Source organism: Syngnathus floridae, chromosome 16 (genome assembly GCF_059516105.1).
Source record: "Syngnathus floridae isolate MCC-2025c chromosome 16, RoL_Sflo_1.0, whole genome shotgun sequence".
Lineage (NCBI taxonomy): Eukaryota > Metazoa > Chordata > Actinopteri > Syngnathiformes > Syngnathidae > Syngnathus > Syngnathus floridae.
The window spans coordinates 10,958,977-10,980,958 of record NC_142428.1 but is presented as its reverse complement, the minus strand read 5'-3'; the positions used below and the strand labels follow the sequence as shown (position 1 = coordinate 10,980,958).

General features: G+C 46.7%; 1 protein-coding gene across 2 annotated transcripts in view; it reads right to left on the bottom strand.

Moving 5' to 3' along the window:
* The window catches only part of tyro3 (TYRO3 protein tyrosine kinase), a 29,532-nt gene that overhangs the window by 3,611 nt on the left and 3,939 nt on the right, over positions 1-21,982 (bottom strand). The gene's annotated exons all lie outside the window — the stretch shown is intronic.

Below are 21,982 nucleotides of genomic sequence, written 5' to 3'. Positions count from 1 at the left end.
TGATCCACACTACCAGGATCTACAGCTCTGACATCGGAATGTCCTTCGGACTTGAGAAATGTGGCCGCATGGTGACTAAAAGAGGAAAGGTAATCCACACAGAGGGGGTCTCACTCCCAGAAGGAACAATAGCAGACATTGAGGACAGCTACAAATACCTTGGAATTCCACAGGCAAATGGCAACCTTGACGAGGAAACAAGGAAAGCAGTCACAGCCAAATACCTCCATCGAGTAAGGCAAGTCCTAAGAAGTCAGCTCAATGGCAAGAACAAGTCCCTAGCCATTAACAGCTACGCCCTACCAGTAATCAGATACCCTGCAGGAATCATACGGTGGCCAAAGGAAGATATACAGACCACAGATATCAAGACACGGAAGCTCCTAACCATGCATGGAGGGTTCCATCCCAAGTCCAGCACCCTGAGACTGTACACTAGCCGTAAAGAAGGAGGCCGAGGACTAGCGAGCGTGAGAGCCACTATCCAAGATGAAACATCCAAGATCCATAAGTACATCAGGGATAAGGCCCCAACGGATCACGTGCTCAGTGAATGTCTCAGACAATGGGCATCAAAGGAAGATGAGGTGCTGGAGGGACCATCATGGGAGGACAAGCCCCTACATGGGATGTACCACCGAAACATAGCTGAAGTAGCTGATATCCAGAAATCCTACCAATGGCTAGAAAGAGCTGGTCTGAAGGACAGCACAGAGGCACTGATCCTGGCTGCACAAGAACAGGCCTTGAGCACCAGAGCAATAGAGGCCCAAATCTACCACACCAGACAAGACCCCAGGTGTAGATTGTGCAAAGAAGGTCCTGAGACAATCCAGCACATAACTGCAGGGTGTAAGATGCTGGCAGGTAAAGCATACATGGAGCGCCATAACCAAGTAGCTGGAATAGTGTACAGGAACATCTGTGCAGAGTATGGACTGGAAGTCCCAAGATCCAAGTGGGAAACACCTCCAAAGGTGGTAGAGAATGACCAAGCCAAGATCCTCTGGGACTTCCAGATCCAGACAGACAGAATGGTAATGGCGAACCAACCGGACATTGTGGTGGTGGACAAAGAGCAGAGGAAAGCCGTTGTGGTTGACATAGCCATCCCAAATGATGGTAACATTAGGAAAAAGGAACATGAGAAACTTGAGAAATATCAAGGGCTTAGAGAAGAGCTGGAGAAGACCTGGAGAGTTAAGACTTCAGTGGTACCTGTGGTCATTGGAGCACTAGGGGCAGTAACCCCCAAACTGGAGGAGTGGCTCAAACAGATCCCAGGAAAAACATCTGACATCTCAGTCCAGAAAAGTGCAGTACTAGGAACAGCAAAGATACTGCGTAGAACCCTCAAGCTCCCAGGCCTCTGGTAGAGGACCCGAGCTTGAAGGGAAAAAGATACCACCCACGGGGGGTGAGGAAAAAGTTAGTAGTTTACACACACATACATACATATATCCATCCATCCATTTTCTGAACCGCTTAGTCCCCACGGGGGTCGCGGGCGTGCTGGAGCCTATCCCAGCCGTCATCGGGCAGTAGGCGGGGGACACCCTGAACTGGTTGCCAGCCAATCGCAGGGCACACAGAGACAGACAACCAATCGCACTCACACTCACACCTAGGGACAATTTGGAGTCTTCAATCGGCCTACCAAGCATGTTTTTGCAATGTGGGAGGAAACCGGAGTGCCCAGAGAAAACCTACGCGGGCCCGGGGAGAACATGCAAACTCCACACAGGGAGGGCCGGAGGTGGAATCGAACTCGCACCCTCCTAACTGTGAGGCGGACTGTGAGGCGGACGTGCTAACCAGTGCGCCACCGAGCCGTATATATATATATATACACACACACACACACACACACACACACACACACACACACACACACACACACACACACACACACGCACACACACACACACACACACACACACACACACACACACACACACACACACACACACATATATATATATTATATATACACACACACACATATATATACACACATATTATATATATATAATATATATATATTATATGGTGGCTCAAGTAAGTTATTATAGTTAAGTTTTATATACACACACACACATACACACACACACACATACACACACATAAACACAAACATACACACATACATACATATATACACACACACATATATATATATATATATATATATATATATATATGTGTGTGTACACACACACACACACACACACACACACACACACACACACACACATATATATACCGTATATATCAGACTATAAATTGTGTTTTTTTTTCAGTTTGGGTAGGGGGGGCGACTTATACTGAGGAGCGGCTTATATGTGAATTTTTTCACAAATTTTCAAAATAAAAAAAAATAAATAAAAAAAAAGGGAAACTGCAATAAACGAACCGCGATGTAGCAAGGGATTACTATAATTTGAATTTCAAGTGACGTCAGTGGCGCGGCGGTTGTTTACAAAAACGACAAAGATTGATCACGGGATGACGAAGATGACAAAGGGCCCCACGTACTACCGGCATCATTAGCGGCTTTGTTTCTAAGTGACACGGAGGAAGAAGTGTTTAAAGAATTTAAAGATTTGGAGTGACACAGAAGGTTTGAAAAACTATTATGGCTTTTACGCACGCCCAGTCCTACTCTACGGAGCTCTTTCACCTCCGTGGATAGAGGTCGGAGGCCGGCGCTCGGCCGGGTGGCTGTCCGGGGACGGTGGATGGGGCCGGTCATGGCTTTTACGCACGCCCGGTTCTATTCTATCTTCCATCTCCGTGGCTGGAAGTCCACGCTGCCACACGCCTGGAAGTTTGTTTTGTTAAATAAAGAGCCGTTTACCAAACTCACGTCTTTCCTTGTACTTTGTTAACGCTACAATATAGTTATATCCTAAATCTGTGGAATAACGACAAGGCTGACGTCAGGGCGCACGCACGGCGTTGTTGACAAAGGACGAGGAATTTGATCGATGGATTTCATGATTTAGAGTGCACAGATGGTTTGATAATATTATTGCTTATATAATAGTTATTTGATATCTAATTTATATATCGTTATATGGGCCTGTGGAATATTTTGAAGTGCAAGCGCCGTCAGCGGCGCACACCCATTGTTGACAAAGGACGATCGATGGATTTAATGAATTGGACTGACACAAATGGTTTTATAAATGTGTTATTTATGTAATAGTTTTTTTAATAACTCTGAATGTTACGTCAGGCCCATTCTCAGCTCTTTGTTTGTGTTTATGTCACGTTAGCATACCTATCGTTTAGCCTGTTGTTGCTCGTTCATGTGTTAGAAATAGATTTCCCCCCAAAATGCGACTTATGCTCCGGAGCGACTTACAAATGTTTTTTTTTCACGTTATTGTGCATTTTATGGCTAATGCAACCTATAATCCGAGCGAATTTTAGTCTGAAAATTACGGTATACACACACATGCATACCCCTCCGCGAGTCGTCACCTTATCGTGGTGGAGGGGTTTGCGTGCCCCTATGATCCTAGGAGCCATGTTGTCGGGGGCTTCATGCCCCTGGTAGGGTCACCCATGGCAAACGGGTCCTAGGTGAGGGGTCAGACAAAGCACGGCTCACCCAAGCCCCTTATGATGAACAACATAAATGGACTTTGTTTTCCCTCGCCCGGACGCGGGTCACCGGGGCCTCCCTCTGGAGCCAGGCCTGGAGGCGGGGCTCGAAGGCGAGCGTCTGGTGGCCGGGCCTTCGCCCATGGGGCCCGGCCGGGCATAGCCCGAAATGGAAACGTGGTTCCCCCTTCCCATGGGCTCACCACCTGTGGGAGGGGCCGAAGGGGTCGGGTGCAATGTGAGCTGGGCGGCAGCCAAAGGCAGGGACCTTGGCGGTCTGATCCCCGGCTGCAGAAGCTGGCTCTTGGGACATGGAATGTCACCTCTCTGGCTGGAAAGGAGCCCGAGCTGGTGTGCGAGGCAGAAAGATTCCGACTAGATATAGTCAGACTAGCCTCCACACACAGTTTGGGTTCCGGTACAAGCCCTCTCGAGAGGGGCTGGACTCTCTTCCACTCTGGAGTTGCCCACGGTGAGAGGCGTCGAGCAGGTGTGGGTATACTTATTGCCCCCCGGCTGGGCGCCTGCACATTGGGGTTCACCCCGGTGAACGAGAGGGTAGCCTCCCTCCGCCTTCGGGTGGGGGGACGGGTCCTGACTGTTGTTTGTGTCTATGCACCAAACAGCAGCTCAGAGTACCCACCCTTCTTGGGGTCCCTGGAGGAAGTGCTGGAGAGCGCTCCTTCTGGGGACTCTATCGTTCTACTGGGTGACTTCAATGCTCACGTGGGCAATGACAGTGAGACCTGGAAGGGCGTGATTGGGAGGAACGGCCCCCCTGATCTGAACCCGAGCGGTGTTCTATTGTTGGACTTCTGTGCTCGACACGGATTTTCAATAATGAACACCATGTTCAAGCATAAGGGTGTCCATGTGTGCACTTGGCACCAGGACACCCTAGGCCGCAGTTCGATGATCGACTTTGTAGTCGTGTCATCGGATTTGCGGCCGCATGTTTTGGACACTCGGGTGAAGAGAGGGGCGGAGCTGTCAACTGATCACCACCTGGTGGTGGGTTGGCTCCGATGGTGGGGGAAGATGCCGGTCCGACCTGGCAGACCCAAACGCTCTGTGAGGGTCTGCTGGGAACGTCTGGCAGAATCTCCTGTCAGGAAGAGCTTCAACTCCCACCTCCGGCAGAGCTTTTCCCACGTCCCGGGGGAGGCGGGGGACATTGAGTCTGAGTGGACCATGTTCCGCGCCTCCATTGTTGAGGCGGCCGACCGGAGCTGTGGCCGTAAGGTCGTTGGTGCCTGTTGTGGCGGCAATCCCCGAACCCGCTGGTGGACACCGGCGGTAAGGGATGCCGTCAAGCTGAAGAAGGAGTCCTATCGGGCCGTTTTGGCCTGCGGGACTCCGGAGGCAGCTGACAGGTACCGGATGGCCAAGCGGAACGCGGCTTCGGCGGTTGCTGAGGCAAAAACCCGGGCGTGGGAGGAGTTCGGTGAGGCCATGGAGAATGACTTTCGGACGGCTTCGAGGAAATTCTGGTCCACCATCCGGCGTCTCAGGAGGGGGAAGCAGTGCAACGTCAACACTGTTTACAGTGGGGATGGCGTGCTGCTGACCTCGACTCGGGACGTCGTGAGTCGGTGGGGAGAGTACTTCGAAGACCTCCTCAATTCCACCTACACGCCTTCCATTGAGGAAGCAGGGCCTGGAGACTCTGAGGCGGATTCTCCAATCTCTGGGGTCGAAGTCACTGAGGTAGTCAAAAAACTCCTCGGTGGCAAGGCCCCGGGGGTGGATGAGATCCGCACGGAGTTCTTAAAGGCTCTGGATGTTGTGGGGCTGTCATGGCTGACACGCCTCTACAACGTTGCGTGGACATCGGGGACAGTGCCTCTGGATTGGCAGACTGGGGTGGTGGTTCCCCTCTTTAAGAAGGGGGACCGGAGGGTGTGTTCCAATTACAGGGGAATCACACTCCTCAGCCTCCCTGGTAAGGTCTATTCAGGGGTGCTGGAGAGGAGGGTCCGTCGGGAGGTCGAACCTCGGATTCAGGAGGAGCAGTGTGGCTTTCGTCCTGGCCGTGGAACAGTGGACCAGCTCTACACCCTCGGCAGGATCCTCGAGGGTGCATGGGAGTTCGCCCAACCAGTCCACATGTGTTTTGTGGACTTGGAGAAGGCGTTCGACCGTGTCCCTCGGGAGGTTCTGTGGAGGGTGCTTCGGGAGTACGGGGTGCCGAGCCAACTGATAAGGGCGGTTCGGTCCCTGTATCACCGATGCCAGAGTCTGGTCCGCATTTCCGGCAGTAAGACGGATTCGTTCCCAGTGAGGGTTGGACTCCGCCAAGGCTGCCCTTTGTACCGATTCTGTTCATAATTTTTATGGACAGAATTTCTAGGCGCAGCCGAGGCGTTGAGGGGGTCCGGTTTGGGGACCTCAGCATCGCGTCTCTGCTTTTTGCAGATGACGTGGTGCTGTTGGCTTCTTCAGGCCGTGATCTCCAGCTCTCGCTGGAACGATTCACAGCCGAGTGTGAAGCGGTCGGGATGAGGGTCAGCACCTCCAAATCCGAGTCCATGGTCCTCGATCGGAAAAGGATGGAATGCCCTCTCCGGATCGGGGATGAGATCCTGCCCCAAGTGGAGGAGTTCAAGTATCTTGGAGTCTTGTTCACGAGTGAGGGGAGGATGGAGCGTGAGATCGACAGGCGGATCGGTGCAGCGTCGGCAGTAATGCGGACCCTGTACCGGTCCGTTGTGGTGAAGAGAGAGCTGAGCCAAAAGGCAAAGCTCTCAATTTACCGGTCGATTTACGCTCCTACCCTCACCTATGGTCACGAGCTATGGGTCGTGACCGAAAGAACGAGATCTCGGATACAAGCGGCCGAAATGAGTTTTCTCCGCAGGATGTCCGGGCTCTCCCTTAGAGATAGGGTGAGAAGCTCGGCCATCCGGGAGAGACTCGGAGTAGAGTCGCTACTCCTCCACGTTGAGAGGAGCCAGATGAGGTGGCTCGGGCATCTTATCAGGATGCCTCCTGGACGCCTCCCTGGGGAGGTGTTCCGGGCATGTCCCACCGGTAGGAGACCCCGGGGACGACCCAGGACGCGCTGGAGAGACTATGTCTCTCAGCTGGCCTGGGAACGCCTTGGGATCCCCCGGGATGAGCTGGATGAAGTGGCTGGGGAGAGGGAAGTCTGGGAGTCCTTCCTAAAGCTGCTGCCCCCGCGACCCGACCCCGGATAAGCGGAAGAAGATGGATGGATGGATGGATGGATGGACACACATGCATACATATACACACACACATGCATACATATACACACACATATGCATATATATACACACACACACATGCATATATATATATATATATATATATATATATATACACACAGATGCATGTATATATATATATACACACACACCATCATCATCATCATCGACGGTCACTTGTAGTCGAGTATGACGGTCCTCCTTCCTGGTCTTTGTGGGTCTTCAGGTGGGCGAAAAGGCGGATCCTGGACCCGATAACTCTGGTGCAGTGTGGACAGGGGAATGTAATGGTGGTGGGTTTGGGTTGGGCCTGCTTGGTGGAGGCTCTCTCCTTTCTGCATCTGCGTTTGTCTTGAGCAGCATGGTGGAGGTCAACGATATATTGAGCAGCGCAGATCCTGAGGATTTTCCGGAGGCATCTCTGATGGTAGGTCTCCAGTGCCCTTAAGTGTCTGCTGTATGTGGTCCAGACTTCTGACCCATACAGAAGGGTGGGGAGGACCACAGCTTTGTAGACCAGGATTTTGGTCTTTGCTTGGAGGTCACGATTCTCAAAGATTCACTTCCGTAGCCTTGAGAAAGCCCCACTGGCACAGCTGAGGCGATGGTCAATTTCATCATCAATGGTGGCTTTAGATGACAGGAGGCTGCCGAGATAGCGGAAGTGGTCAACCTTTTCCAGTCAGATGTTATCAAAAGAGATGTTTGGGGGGGTGGACAGGCAAGCTGCAGTTTGGTAGTGGGTGGTGGAGGATTTGGGTCTTTTTTATATGAATGGGTAGACCAAGCTGTTTGTATGCCTTCGCGAAGGCAGACAGAATACTCTGTAGGTCTTCTTCTGACAGGGCTACAAGGGCATTGTCGTCCGCATACTGCAGCTCCATGATGGATATGGTGGTGGTTTGACCTTTAGCCCTGAATCGGTTGATGTTGAGAAGTTGACCGTCAGTTCTGTACATGATTTTGACTCCGTGGGGCAGATGCTTGCTTGTGTGGCGGAGGATAGCAGCGATAAAGATGCAAAATAATGTTGGAGCGATAACGCATCCTTGTTTGACACCTGTGTCAACCCTGAAGGGTTCCGTCTCGTCTCCACTGCCGCTGAGCACTGTGGCTGACATGTTATCAAGCAGTAGTCTCAGTACTCTGATGTATTTGTCTGGGCAGCCAATCTTGGATAGAACCAGCCAAAGGGCCTGACGGCTAACTGAGTCGAAGGCCTTGGTGAGGTCTATGAAGGCCATGTATAGTGGTTGATTTTGTTCCCGGCAGTTTTCTTGCAGTTGTCGAGCAATAAAACCATATCTGTGGTGCCTCTACTTGGGTGAAATCCACTCTGAAACTCAGGAAGGGTGCTTTCTGACAGGGGGGTGAATCTGTTGGCCAGAACCCGAGCGAGGGCTTTTCCTATGGTGGAGAGGAGAGAAATGCCACGGTAATTCCCGCAGTCTGCCTTGTCTCCTTTCTTGAATACGGAGACGATTAAGGCATCTCTGAGCTGCGCAGGGATTTCCTCTTCTTCCCAGATCTTAAGAAGCAGGGCATGGATGTGTTTGAGAAGGTCGGGTCCGCCTTTCTTCAAGACCTCTGCTGAAATTCCATCGGGCCCAGCAGCCTTTTTGTTCCTCATCTTTCTAATGGCATCCTGGAGCTCGTTCAGGCTGGGTGGCTCTCCCATGCTTTCAGCTTTCGGCACTGTTTTTTCTGCATACGTTTTTTCCGCATGGACATGATGGAGCAAATGAGGCAATGGTCGGTCCAGTCGTCTGCACTGGTCATTGCTCTGGTGTTTAGGACATCGCGGCGGTCTTTAGAGCGGACAACGACAGTCGATGAGATGCCACAGTTTGGAGCGAGGATGCATCCAAGATGTTTTGAACTTGTTTTTATGACGGAAAGATGTGTTGGTGATGACCAGGTTGTGTTCTGAGCACTTGGTTAGTAGTAATGTGTCATTAGAGTTTGTGTTTCCAACCCCTTCTCTCCCCAGCGTACCCCTCCATAGGTGGTGGTTTCGTCCCCAACTCTGGCATTGAAGTCTCCAAGCAGGATTAGCTTATCCTCCTTGGGGACTTCCGATAGGACTTTGTCTAGGTCAGCGTAGAAGGCCTCCTTCACTTTGTCCTGTGCATCAAGTGTTGGTGCATAGGCACTAATGACTGTGCCTATCTGATTGTTGGGAAGCATCAGACGTATGGTCATTAGGCGCTCGTTAATGCCCACAGGGAGTTCATGGAGGTGGTTGATGAGGCGGTTCTTGATAGCAAAACCCACACCGTGAATTCTTGGCTCAGTTGCAGGCTTTCCTTTCCAAAAGAAAGTATATCCACCCTTTTCCTCCTTCAGCTGCCCTTCATCTGCCAGTGGGGTCTCGGAGAGTGCTACGATGTCAATCTGGAACTTCCTTAGCTCTCTGGAGATGATGGCAGTTCGCTTTTCAGGTTGATCGCTATACATTTACGTATGTATATATATATACACATACGTACATATATACATATATATATATATACACACACACACACACACACACATATATATACATACATATACATACATATATATACCGTAATTTCCGGACTATAAGCCGTGACTTTTTTCCAAAATTTTGGACCCTGCGGCTTAGAGTCAGGTGCGGCTTATATAAGATTTTTTTCGTGATTTTTGTGATGACTTGATCACTTTTACTCTTAACACTATTATATACAGTAAAAGCTACAAAACAAACTGATAAATAACTCGTTTTCAAATCAGACAACTAAAAACTGGTCAAATATTAAAAAAAAAAAGATATTAAAAGTGAAGACAATTTGCAATTCTAGTAATGACACACGAATTTGATGCACAATTTGTCTTCGCGGGCCACATAGAATGATGTGGCGGGCCGTATCTGGCCCCCGGGCCTTGAGTTTGACACCTGTGCTCTAAACCCTTTCTCTTACTCTGCCATATCACTCAGAGATAACACAAAGCAGTTTGACCATCTGCATTGTATTAAAACCCAATCAAAATCAATCAGCATTTAAATTCAATTCTTCTGACATTTTGCTCACCAAAAACAAGTTGTAATGAATGTGAACTTTTAATGCATTTTATTCAGAAGGTTACTTTGAACCTTAAACGGCGGCGCGGCGTACTTATGGATTTTTACGGCCTCCGGCCTCCAGGGGGCACTCTAGCAGGAAGCAAGAGCGAGACAGGCGAAGAAGAGATAATGCGCCGAAGAAGACGTGCTAGTTTGTGTTTACATTTCGCGCATCATGCAGAACGCGATCAAGACGGACATTACTGAAAGGAAGCCTTTATACACAAACCGTCATCATGGGGAACAAAAGAAATGCATATGATGCCGCTTTTAAGCCAAAGGCAGTCAATGTTGATGACATTATCTTGTATCTACTCTGGAGCGTACTTATGGATTTTTACGGCCTCCGGTCTCCAGGGGGCGCTCTAGCAGGAAGCAAGAGCGAGAAAGACGAAGAAGAGATAATGCGCCAAAGAAGACGTGATCGTCTTGCGCATCACGCACACACCCGCATTCACACAAAGACACGAAGCTTTTATACACAAACCGTCATTATGGGGGATAAAAGAAATGCATATGGTGCCGCTTTTAAGCTATACGTGTCGCTCGCTAGTTTAATGTAATTTAACGCTTCGTGTATGAATAAGATTAGCATGAACAGACCTTCTTCACACTCGAAGAAATGCTTAAAACCGACGACGAAAGAGAGACTGAGAAAGTGTGAGGCGAAGGATATCTAACGCTATTACAATCGGACACTAAGGAGGAAGACTTTGATGGTTTCAGTGCACAGAAGGAAGATGAAGACGGCTCTTTTTTTTTACTTTTAATGGTATGTTTTTTTTAACCAGCCCTGTTTGTGCTGTGCTACCGTGTTGCTGCTGTGTTGCTGCTGTGTTACCGCCGCGTCTCAGTGACTGCTGTGTTACTTCCGTGTTGCTGCGGTATTAATGCCGCGTCACAGGCAGTGTTTGGAAAGAAATGTTAAGGTATGTTATTAAAGCTTTAAAAAAAACTTTCTGTGTCCAGTCTTTCTTTGCTAATAACTCGCGTGCACACTTCCGCGTTGCTGCGGTAATACTGCTGCATCACAGGCAATGTTTAGAAAGACATGTTCAAGTACTTTATTAAAACGTTAAAAAGGCTTTCTATGTACTGTCTCTCTTTGTAAAAAACTTATAGTCCGGTGCGGCTTATGTAAGAAAAAAAAAGAAATATCCCTGAATTTTAGCTGGTGCGGTTTATAATCCGGTGCGGTTTATAGTCCGGCAATTACGGTACATATACATACATATATACATATACATACATATACATACATACATATATATACATATACATATATATATATATATATATATATATATATATATATATATATATATATACACACATATATATATACACACACATATATATATATATACACACATATATACATATATATATATATACACACATATATACATATACACATATATATACATACATATATATACATATATACATACATGTATATACACATATATATATACATATATACATATATATATATATATATATATATATACATATATAAATATATATATACATATATACATACATGTATACATATATATATATACATATATACATATATATATACATATATATATATATATATACATATATAAATATATATATACATATATACATACATCCATATATATATATATATATATATATATATATATATATATATATATATATATATACATATATATATACATATATATACTATATATGTGTATGTACATATATATACTATATATGTGTATATATACATATATACCGTATTTGCCGGTGTATTGGTCGACCTTTTTCGATCCAAAATCGACCGAAGAAAATCGACCTCGACTTATACACCGAGTCATAAAATTTAACTTCGTATTCATCGCTTCAAATGTGATGGTAACCAAGGCCGTTTCTCATGCATCTCATTGTGCGTTGCACTTAGAAAATTTGAACCGGGCGGCGTGCGCGAGTGCGCGGCCCGCTGGGAGTCGAATGAGGCTCCGCGATTTTATCCGCGGTGCTTATAAAGTGCCGACCCGCTCGGTGGGAGCTATTTTCGGCCACTTGGCGCGTGCGCACGGCCTCCCGGATGTGCCGGGCGGCGTGCACGAGCTCGCCGGCCGCTGGAAGTCGAATGAGGCTCAGCGATTTCATCCGCGGTGCTTATAAAGTGCCGATTCGGTCGGCGGGAGCTATTTTCGGCCACTTGGCGCGTAGGCACGGCCTCCCGGATGTGCCGGGCGGCGTGCGCGAGCTCGCCGGCCGCTGGAAGTCGAATGAGGCTCAGCGATTTCATCCGCGGTGCTTATAAAGTGCCGATCCGCTCGGCGGGAGCTATTTCCGGCCACTTGGCGCGTAGGCACGGCCTCCCGGATGTGCCGGGCGGCGTGCGCGAGCTCGCCGGCCGCTGGAAGTCGAATGAGGCTCCGCGATTTCATCCGCAGTGCTTATAAAGTGCCGATCCGCTCGGCGGGAGCTATTTTCGGCCACTTGGCGCGTGCGCACGGCCTCCCGGATGTGCCGGGCGGCGTGCGCGAGCTCGCCGACTGCTGGAAGTCGAATTAGGCTCCGCGATCTCCTCCACGGTGCTTATAAACAGCCGATCCGCTCGGCGGGAGCTATTTTCGGCCACTTGGCGCGTGCGCACAGCCTCCCGGATGTGCCGGGCGGCGTGCGCGAGCTCGCCGGCCGCTGGAAGTCGAATGAGGCTCTGCGATCTCCTCCCGGTGCTTATAAAGAGCCGATCCGCTCGGCGGGAGCTATTTCCGGCCACTTGGCGAGTGCGCACGGCCTCCCAGTGGTGCCAGGCGGCGTGCGCAAGTGCGTTGGCCGCTGGAAGTCGAATGAGGCTCCGCGATCTCCTCCGCGATCTCCTCCGCGGTGCTTATAAAGTGCCGATCCGCTCGGCTTGAAGCTATTTCCGGCCTCCCGGTGGTGCCGGGCGGCGTGCGCGAGCTCGCCGGCCGCTGGAAGTCGAATGAGGCTCCGCGATCTCCTCCACGGTGCTTATAAACAGCCGATCCGCTCGGCTGGAGCTATTTCCGGCCACTGCGCATGCGCACGGCCTCCCGGAATTTGAACACATTTCGTCAATAAATTTCGCATATTTCTGATTGAATTTTGAAGTTTAATATAATGCAACAATTGAGCTCGACTTATACAAAGGATATATCATAAAATCGTAAATTTCCATCGAATTTTAGGGGGTCGACTTATACACCGAGTCGACTTATACACCGGCAAATACGGTATATACTATATATGTGTATATATATACTATATATGTGTATATATAGTATATATATGTGTATGTACACACTATATATGTGTATATATATATACACACTATATATATATATATACACACACATATATAGTGTGTATATATATATATACACATATATAGTGTGTATATATATATATATATATATATATATATATATATATATATATACACACTACCGTTCAAAAGTTTGGGGTCACCGAAACACTTTTGTGTTTTCCATGAAAAGTCACACTTATTCACCACCAAACGTTGTGAAATGAATAGAGAATAGAATCAAGACATTGACAAGGTTAGAAATAATGATTTGTATTTGAAATAAGATTTTTTTTACATCAAACTTTGCTTTTGTCAAAGAATCCTCCATTTGCAGCAATTACGGCATTGCAGACCTTTGGCATTCTAGCTGTTAATTTGTTGAGATAATCTGGAGAAATTGCACCCCACCCTTCCAGAAGCAGCTCCCACAAGTTGGATTGGTTGGATGGGCACTTCTTGCGTACCATACGGTCAAGCTGCTCCCACAACAGCTCAATGGGGTTCAGATCTGGTGACTGCGCTGGCCACTCCATTACCGATAGAATAGCAGCTGCCTGATTCTACTCTAAATAGTTCTCGCACAATTTGGAGGTGTGTTTGGGGTCATTGTCCTGTTGTAGGATGAAATTGGCTCCAATCAAGCGAGAAATTGCTAAGAAATTGAAGATTTCCTACAACGGTGTGTACTACTCCCTTCAGAGGACAGCACAAACAGGCTCTAACCAGAGTCGAAAAAGAAGTGGGAGGCCGCGTTGCACAACTGAGCAAGATGATAAGTACATTAGAGTCTCTAGTTTGAGAAACAGACGCCTCACCGGTCCCCAACTGGCATCTTCATTAAATAGTACCCGCAAAACACCAGTGTCAACATCTACAGTGAAGAGGCGGTTGCGGGATTCTGGGCTTCAGGGCAGAGTGGCAAAGAAAAAGCCATATCTGAGACTGGCCAACAAAAGAAAAAGATTAAGATGGGCAAAAGAACACAGACATTGGACAGAGGAAGACTGGAAAAAAGTGTTGTGGACGGATGAATCCAAGTTTGAGGTGTTTGGATCACAAAGAAGAACGTTTGTGAGACGCAGAACAAATGAAAAGATGCTGGAAGAATGCCTGACGCCATCTGTTAGATAAATTGTATATATATGTTATCATGCGTTCCCTAATGAGTACTTATTAATAAAATTATTGCGCAGAATGCTTGCTGTTTCGCCTTGCAGACGCCCACCAGTCCACAACAAGTCAAACGATGCTGTCTGGAGCTTCCTGACCTTCTACACCTCTGGGAATCCAAGAAAGTTGCTGATAGCTCAATCCATTTTGTTGATGTCTGCACATGGCATTTTGTCCTTGCACTCCTTTCTCATGGCGTCCTGTCTGTGACTACTTGTTTCACATAGCATTTTGTCATGACGTCTTGTCTGTGACTACTTGTTTCACATAGCATTTTGTCCTTGCACTCTTTTGTTTCTCATGACGTCTTGTGAGTACTTGTTTCACATAGCATTTTGTCCTTGCGCTCTTTTTTGTTTCTCATGAGACTAAGCCATGCTTTCCCCCCCACCTGTTAGGGGCTAGTCTCACATTGTGGGTAGGGCATTCCAAATAAAAAGAGCGAGGGGTGTGACAGATCTTTAGTGTAGTCGGACTGCTGTAAGTCTGGATGCACTCCTCGCGAGAAAAGACTCAACATTCTGCCTCACTGGTTTTGTCTGCTGATTCTTTTGCTGATTTTGAACCTGACACCATCTGTTAAGCATGAAGGAGGTAATGTGATGGTCTGGGGTTGCTTTGGTGCTGGTAAGGTGGGAGATTTGTACAGGGTAAAAGGGATTCTGAATAAGGAAGGCTATCACTCCATTTTGCAATGCCATGCCATACCCAGTGGACAGCGCTTGGAGCCAATTTCATCCTACAACAGGACAATGACCCCAAACACACTCACTATTTAGAGCAGAGGCAGGCAGCTGGTATTCTATCGGTAATGGAGTGTCCAGCGCAGTCACCAGATCTGAACCCCATTGAGCTGTTGTGGGAGCAGCTTGACCGTATGGTACGCAAGAAGTGCCCATCCAACCAATCCAACTTGTGGGAGCTGCTTCTGGAAGGGTGGGGTGCAATTTCTCCAGATTACCTCAACAAATTAACAGCTAGAATGCCAAAGGTCTGCAATGCCGTAATTGCTGCAAATTGAGGATTCTTTGACGAAAGCAAAGTTTGATGTAAAAAAAATCTTATTTCAAATACAAATCATTATTTCTAACCTTGTCAATGTCTTGACTCTATTTTCTATTCATTTCACAACGTTTGGTGGTGAATAAGTGTGACTTTTCATGGAAAACACAAAATTGTTTGGGTGACCCCAAACTTTTGAACGGTAGTGTATATACACACACATACATATATGTATATATATCAGTGGTTCTTAACCTTGTTGGAGGAACCGAACCCCACCAGTTTCATATGCGCATTCACCAAACCCCTCTTTAGTGATTTTTTTTTTTTTCTTCTTCTTCAAGACAGAGATGTTTTTACTGGTGCATAAAATGAGCCGTGCATAAACATCACCTTGTTCAAAGAATAAAACCAACACAATGCATGAATTCACAACAAATGACATACCAGCAAATCAGTGTGACTTCTGCTTTTGCCTTTGCGAGACCAGTTCAGATATGCAGATATATAAATCAGGTGTGTTCGGACCGCTGCAGTGGAGGCTCTGCCAAACCCCTGAAACCGACTCACCGAAACCCCAGGGTTCGACCGAACCCAGGTTAAGAACCACTGATATATATACATATACACACATATATATACATATATATATACATATATACACATATACATACATACAGACAGACAGAGACAGACAGACAGACAGAGACAGACAGAGACAGACAGAGACAGACAGACAGACAGACAGACAGAGACAGACAGAGACAGACAGACAGAGACAGACAGAGACAGAGACAGACAGAGACAGAGACAGAGACAGACAGACAGAGCCAGACAGAGACAGACAGAGACAGACAGACAGAGACAGACAGAGACAGACAGACAGAGACAGACAGACAGACAGAGACTGACAGAGACAGACAGACAGAGACAGACAGACAGAGACAGACAGACAGAGACAGACAGAGACTTCCGGCGGCCGGCGCACTCACGCCACTCGATCGATCGTCGCTCTTCGGACACAAAGTATGGCAGCGGACCAAGAGGTTTGTACGGCTTCGTGCACCAACTGCACCCTTCTCTTAGAGAGGATGTCTCTGCTAGAGGGACGTGTCCACCAGTTAGAGCAGAATAGTGCGATAACAGTAGTTGCGGCGGACATAGACGCGGGCTGTAGTCAGCCCCAAGCGGCCTGCTAATCGCGATGAGCCAGGTAAGACGCATAGCCATCCAAAGTCATCTCGGTCTACTGGCCCTCGCACTTTGGTCATAGGTGACTCCATTACCCGAAACATTACGCTTAAAAATCCAGCCACGGTAATTTGTATTCCTGGGGGCAGAGCACCCGACATAGAAGCTAATCTTAGGGAGCTGACTCGCAATAGGCCTAGTCAACAGCGTAATTCCACCAACGCTAGCTACTCTGACATAGTGATACACGTCGGCTCCAATGATGTTAGGATGAGACAATCAGAGATCACAAAGAAAAACATAGCGAGGACTTGTGATCTTGCCAGAAAGATGAGTCGGTATCGAGTATTTGTCTCTGGCCCCCTGCCTGGGAGAGGCACGGATGAGAGGTTTAGTAGATTAGTCTCCCTTAATCGATGGATGGCTGGGTTCTATAAAAAGCAGGGACTGTATTTTATAGATAACTGGTCCTCCTTCTGGGGCCGCCCCGACCTGCTGAGGAAGGACGGCCTTCACCCTAACCGTGAAGGCGCCTTCACTCTTTCTAGGAATATAGATTACTGTTTGAGCCACTCATGACAGGTCACTTTAGAGCAGGCCAGGGCACAGGTGATTAGACCACCTGTGAGGATGGGTTTGGAGTCTGTTAAGTTAAAGTTAACTAGCGCTAGGCTAGACTTTCAGCATACACATAGCTCCTCGTGTAGACTAGAGCGCGACAGTTTAAATAGTGCTGCAGTACACATAAACACACTTTCTACTGGGGTAGTAGACAAATCCAATCACTCCGTCCCAACCGGTCTTGCTGATGAAACGGTGCCTGTTTTAGATAACTTCACATGTGTAACAAATATTCATCATCAAATTCCCACGGTCGTTTCATCCCACCGCGCTAATAAACTTTTGAGAGGTGATGTTAGGCACAATTTTACTCGCATCCCGTTTAAAAATCCTTCGATAGATACGCACCCTGATCGACCGATTACACTTAAACTCGGTTTTATGAATATTAGATCGCTTCATACGAAAGCAGTTCTCGTTAATGACCTTATCATGGAACATAATTGGTCTTTGCGAGACCTGGTTGAAACCTAATGAACTGCTGCCACTTAACGAGGCCTCGCCTCCAAATTTTGTGAGCTCGCATGTGGCGCGTCCTCGAAAAAAGGGTGGGGGTGTCGCCCTCATCTCAAATTCTGAGCTTAGATTTAGGCCTCGCTCAATTCACGTATTTAAAACATTTGAAGTTCTCATTGTGCGATCTACTGCTTTACCGTCATTCTATCTTGCTGTTATTTATCGTCCACCCAGGGCTTACTCTGGCTTCCTGATTGAATTTTCAGAATTTGTGGCTGATCTAGTGACAAATGCAGATATAGTTATCATGGGTGATTTCAACATACACATGAATTCACTGTCAGAACCACTGACTTCGGCATTTCAGACTTTAATCGATACATTTGGTTTTACGCAAGCCGTACAGGCAGCAACGCATAAGAATGGAAATACCTTAGATCTGGTATTATCCCGGGGACTAGCAACCTCAAATATAGCAGTACTGCCATACACTACTGTTCTGTCTGATCATTTCTTAATAAAATTTGAAATTTTAGTTCCTTGTCAAAGACAAGAGAGCAATCAGAATTATAGCAGCCGTAATTTTAACTCCATGACTGCAACTGCACTATCTGAGTTACAGCGGCTCTATTGATAATCTTACAAATGAATTCAATGCGACATTATTAAAAGCCATTGACTCTGTGGCGCCGCTACGTCTGAAAACTCGCCGTAGATGGCCAACTCCGTGGTTCACAGAGGAAACACGTACGCTTAAACAATTATGTAGAAAGCATGAGCGCAGATGGCGTTTAACCAAACTTGAGGTTTTCCATCAGGCATGGAAGGACAGCCTCCTGAAATATAAAGATGCGCTTATCTTAGCAAAAACTCGTTATTTTTCGCAAGTCATTAATCTCAATAAAAACAATCCTAAATACCTATTTGATACAGTGGCAAAGCTAACTCTGCGCCGGCCGACCCCCGATAGCTCCTTCCACTCAGCTGACAAGTTTATGAAATTTTTTGCTCAAAAGATTGAGTCCATTAGGGACGAGATCAAGAATACCATTCCAATCGCTCCGCCGGTTACTAGCGCTGGGGATCATGCAATAACCCTCTCAAATTTTAAAAGCGTGTCCCTTGAAATGCTTACAAAATTGGTTAGTGCGGCTAAACAATCAACATGTTTACTCGACCCGCTTCCAGCCAAATTTAAAGAATTATTTCCAATTTTAGGACCGTCCGTCTTAAATATAATCAATCTGTCTATTTCCTCTGGGATAGTGCCAACAGCCTTTAAAACCGCCATTATTAAACCGTTACTTAAGCAAGCAAATCTTGACCCGGACTGTCTCAGTAATTATAGGCCAGTTTCAAACCTCCCATTCATAGGAAAACTTCTTGAAAAAGTAGTAGCGCAGCAGCTTATTGATTACATGATCGCTAATAATCGATATGACGCTTTTCAGTCTGGTTTTAGAGCTAATCATTCCACAGAGACAGCACTTGCTAAAGTGACTAATGATCTCCTCATAGCTATGGATTCAAATACGTCGTCTGTATTGTTACTACTCGATCTGCCTTTGACACTGTAGACTTTGATCTTTTATTAGGGCATCTTAAAAGTTGTGTTGGTATCTCAGGGTCAGCACTCAGCTGGTTCAGTTCCTATCTATCAGACAGGACGCACCGTGTGGTCCATGGCAATACGTCCTCTAAGCTCTATAATGTTACATGTGGTGTCCCACAGGAATCGGTACTCGGACCGATTTTATTTAATATTTATATGATTCTGCGGGGCTGTTGTAATCTCGAGGCGTGCCTTGCGGAGATCAAGCAATGGATGTCTCTCAACTTCCTTCGTCTTAACCCAGATAAAACTGAGATGTTGATAATTGGTCCTACTCGTTATCAACACTTATTTAAGGAAACCACTATAACTATAGATAACCGTACTATCACTCAGAGTGATACTGTAACTAATCTCGGGGTAATATTTCACCAAACGCTCGCCTTTCAAAAACACATTAAGAATATAACCAGGATTGCGTTTTTTCACCTTCGTAATAATGCTAAGATTCGTCCGATCCTCTCGACCGGGGATGCGGAAACTATTATACATGCGTTCGTCACGTCGCGCCTGGACTACTGTAATGTATTATTCTCTGGTCTTCCTAAGTCCAGTATCAAAAGTCTACAGTTAGTGCAAAATGCCGCTGCGAGGCTGCTCTCACGGTCAAGAAAACTTTATCACATTACCCCAATATTAGCCAAATTACATTGGCTCCCGGTCCATTTGAGATGTGACTTCAAGGTTCTTCTACTAACCTATAAATCACTGCATGGCTTAGCGCCTTCATATCTCGTCGACCTAGTCGTTCCTTATGTTCCGTCTTGTAACCTTCGTTCGCAAAACTCTAGTCTTTTAGTTACACCGAGGGCCAAGAAAATGTCTGCAGGTTCTAGAGCATTCTCTATTCGGGCTCCAGAGCTTTGGAATGCCCTACCAATGGATATTAGAACTACTACCTCAGTAGAAACATTTAAGACACGTTTAAAGACACATTTCTATGAGATGGCCTTTAACTAACTTGGAGTGGCCGATTTGGCCGGAGTTTGTGTTGTTCTCTCTGCCCACCCCCTCCCTGGCTAGGGAGGGGGTTAGGTGGCGCAGAAGCTGATAGCGGCTAGCTGGATTCTCGGGGACCAATTCAAGATGAAGAAACTGAAGCTCAACCTCCTTGAAGACACTGCCAGGACAATCGAGGGCACCTCCGACATCCATTTTTTCATTGATGTTCGTATTATGTATTACTTGTGCCCTCTCTGCATCCATTACAACCTGGTGATCCTGAAAGGGGGATCCTTCCATCTGTGGTCGCTTCTCAAGGTTTCTCATTTTCCCCTGGCAGGTTTTTTTTTAGTTTTTCCTTGCCCTTTTGGGAGCTTATGATCAGGGGATGCTTTGAGAATAATTGTCAATTTTTGGCTATGTAAAGCCCTTTGAGACTCTTTGTGATTTAGGGCTACACAAATAAACCTGACTTGACTTGACTTAGACAGAGACAGACAGAGACAGACAGACAGAGACAGACAGAGACAGACAGACAGAGACAGACAGACAGAGACAGACAGACAGAGACAGACAGAGGCAGACAGACAGAGACAGACAGACAGAGACAGACAGAGACAGACAGAGACAGACAGACAGAGACAGACAGAGACTGAGACAGACACAGACAAACACAGACAGACACAGACACAGACACAGACACACAGACACACACACACACACACACACACACGACTGTCTCAGAAATTTAGAATATAAAATTAGAATATTGTGATAAAGTTCTTTATTTTCTGTAATTCTGTAATAATTATTTTAATATTGCTGATTATGGCATACAGCTTAATAAAACTCAAATATCCTATCTCAAAATATTAGAATATTTCCTCAGACCAAGTAAAAACAAAAGATTTAAAACTGCAAAACAAAATCAAACGTTTGAAAATGTCCATTAATGCACTCAGTACTTGGTTGGGAATCCTTTTGCACAGATTACTGCAACCAATGCGGCATGGCATAGAGGCAATCAGGAAATCATCATCTCCATAGAGCTTTTTAGCAGACGGAAGAATGTAGTGCTCCAAAATCTGCATTTACTCTGGACTTGATGAAACACAGTGGACCAACACCAGCAGCTGACATGGCTCCCCAAACCATCACTGACTGTGGGAACTTCACACTGGATTTCAAGCAACCTGGATTTTGCTCCTCTCCAGCCTTTCTCCAGACTCTGGCGCCTTGACTTCCAAATGAAATACAAAACTTGCTTTCGTCTGAAAAGAGGACTTTGGACTACTCTGGAACTGTCCAGTGCTTCTTTTCCATAGCCCAAGTCAGACGCTTCTTCCGTTGTCTTGAGTTCAGAAGTGGCTTGACCATGGGAATAAGGCTATTGTAGCCCATTTCCCGGACACGTCTGTGAACAGTGGCTTTTAATACCTGGACTCCAGCTTCAGTCTACTGTCTTTGAAGCTTCCCCAAATTCTGGAAGCGACTCTTCTTCACAAGGCTGCGGTCATCTCTCTTGGTTGTGCAGCGTTTCCTGCCACATTTCCCCCTTCCAACAAACTTTTTGTGGATGTCCTTTGAAACCGCACTCTGTGAACAGCTTGCTCTTTGAGAAATTTCTTTTTGTGTCTTACCCTCCTGATGGAGGGTGTCAATGATGATCCTCTGGACAGCAGTCAGATCAGCAGTCTTCCCCATACTTGTCATTTAGTTTACTGAACCAAGCTGTGTTTTTCTAGGCTCAG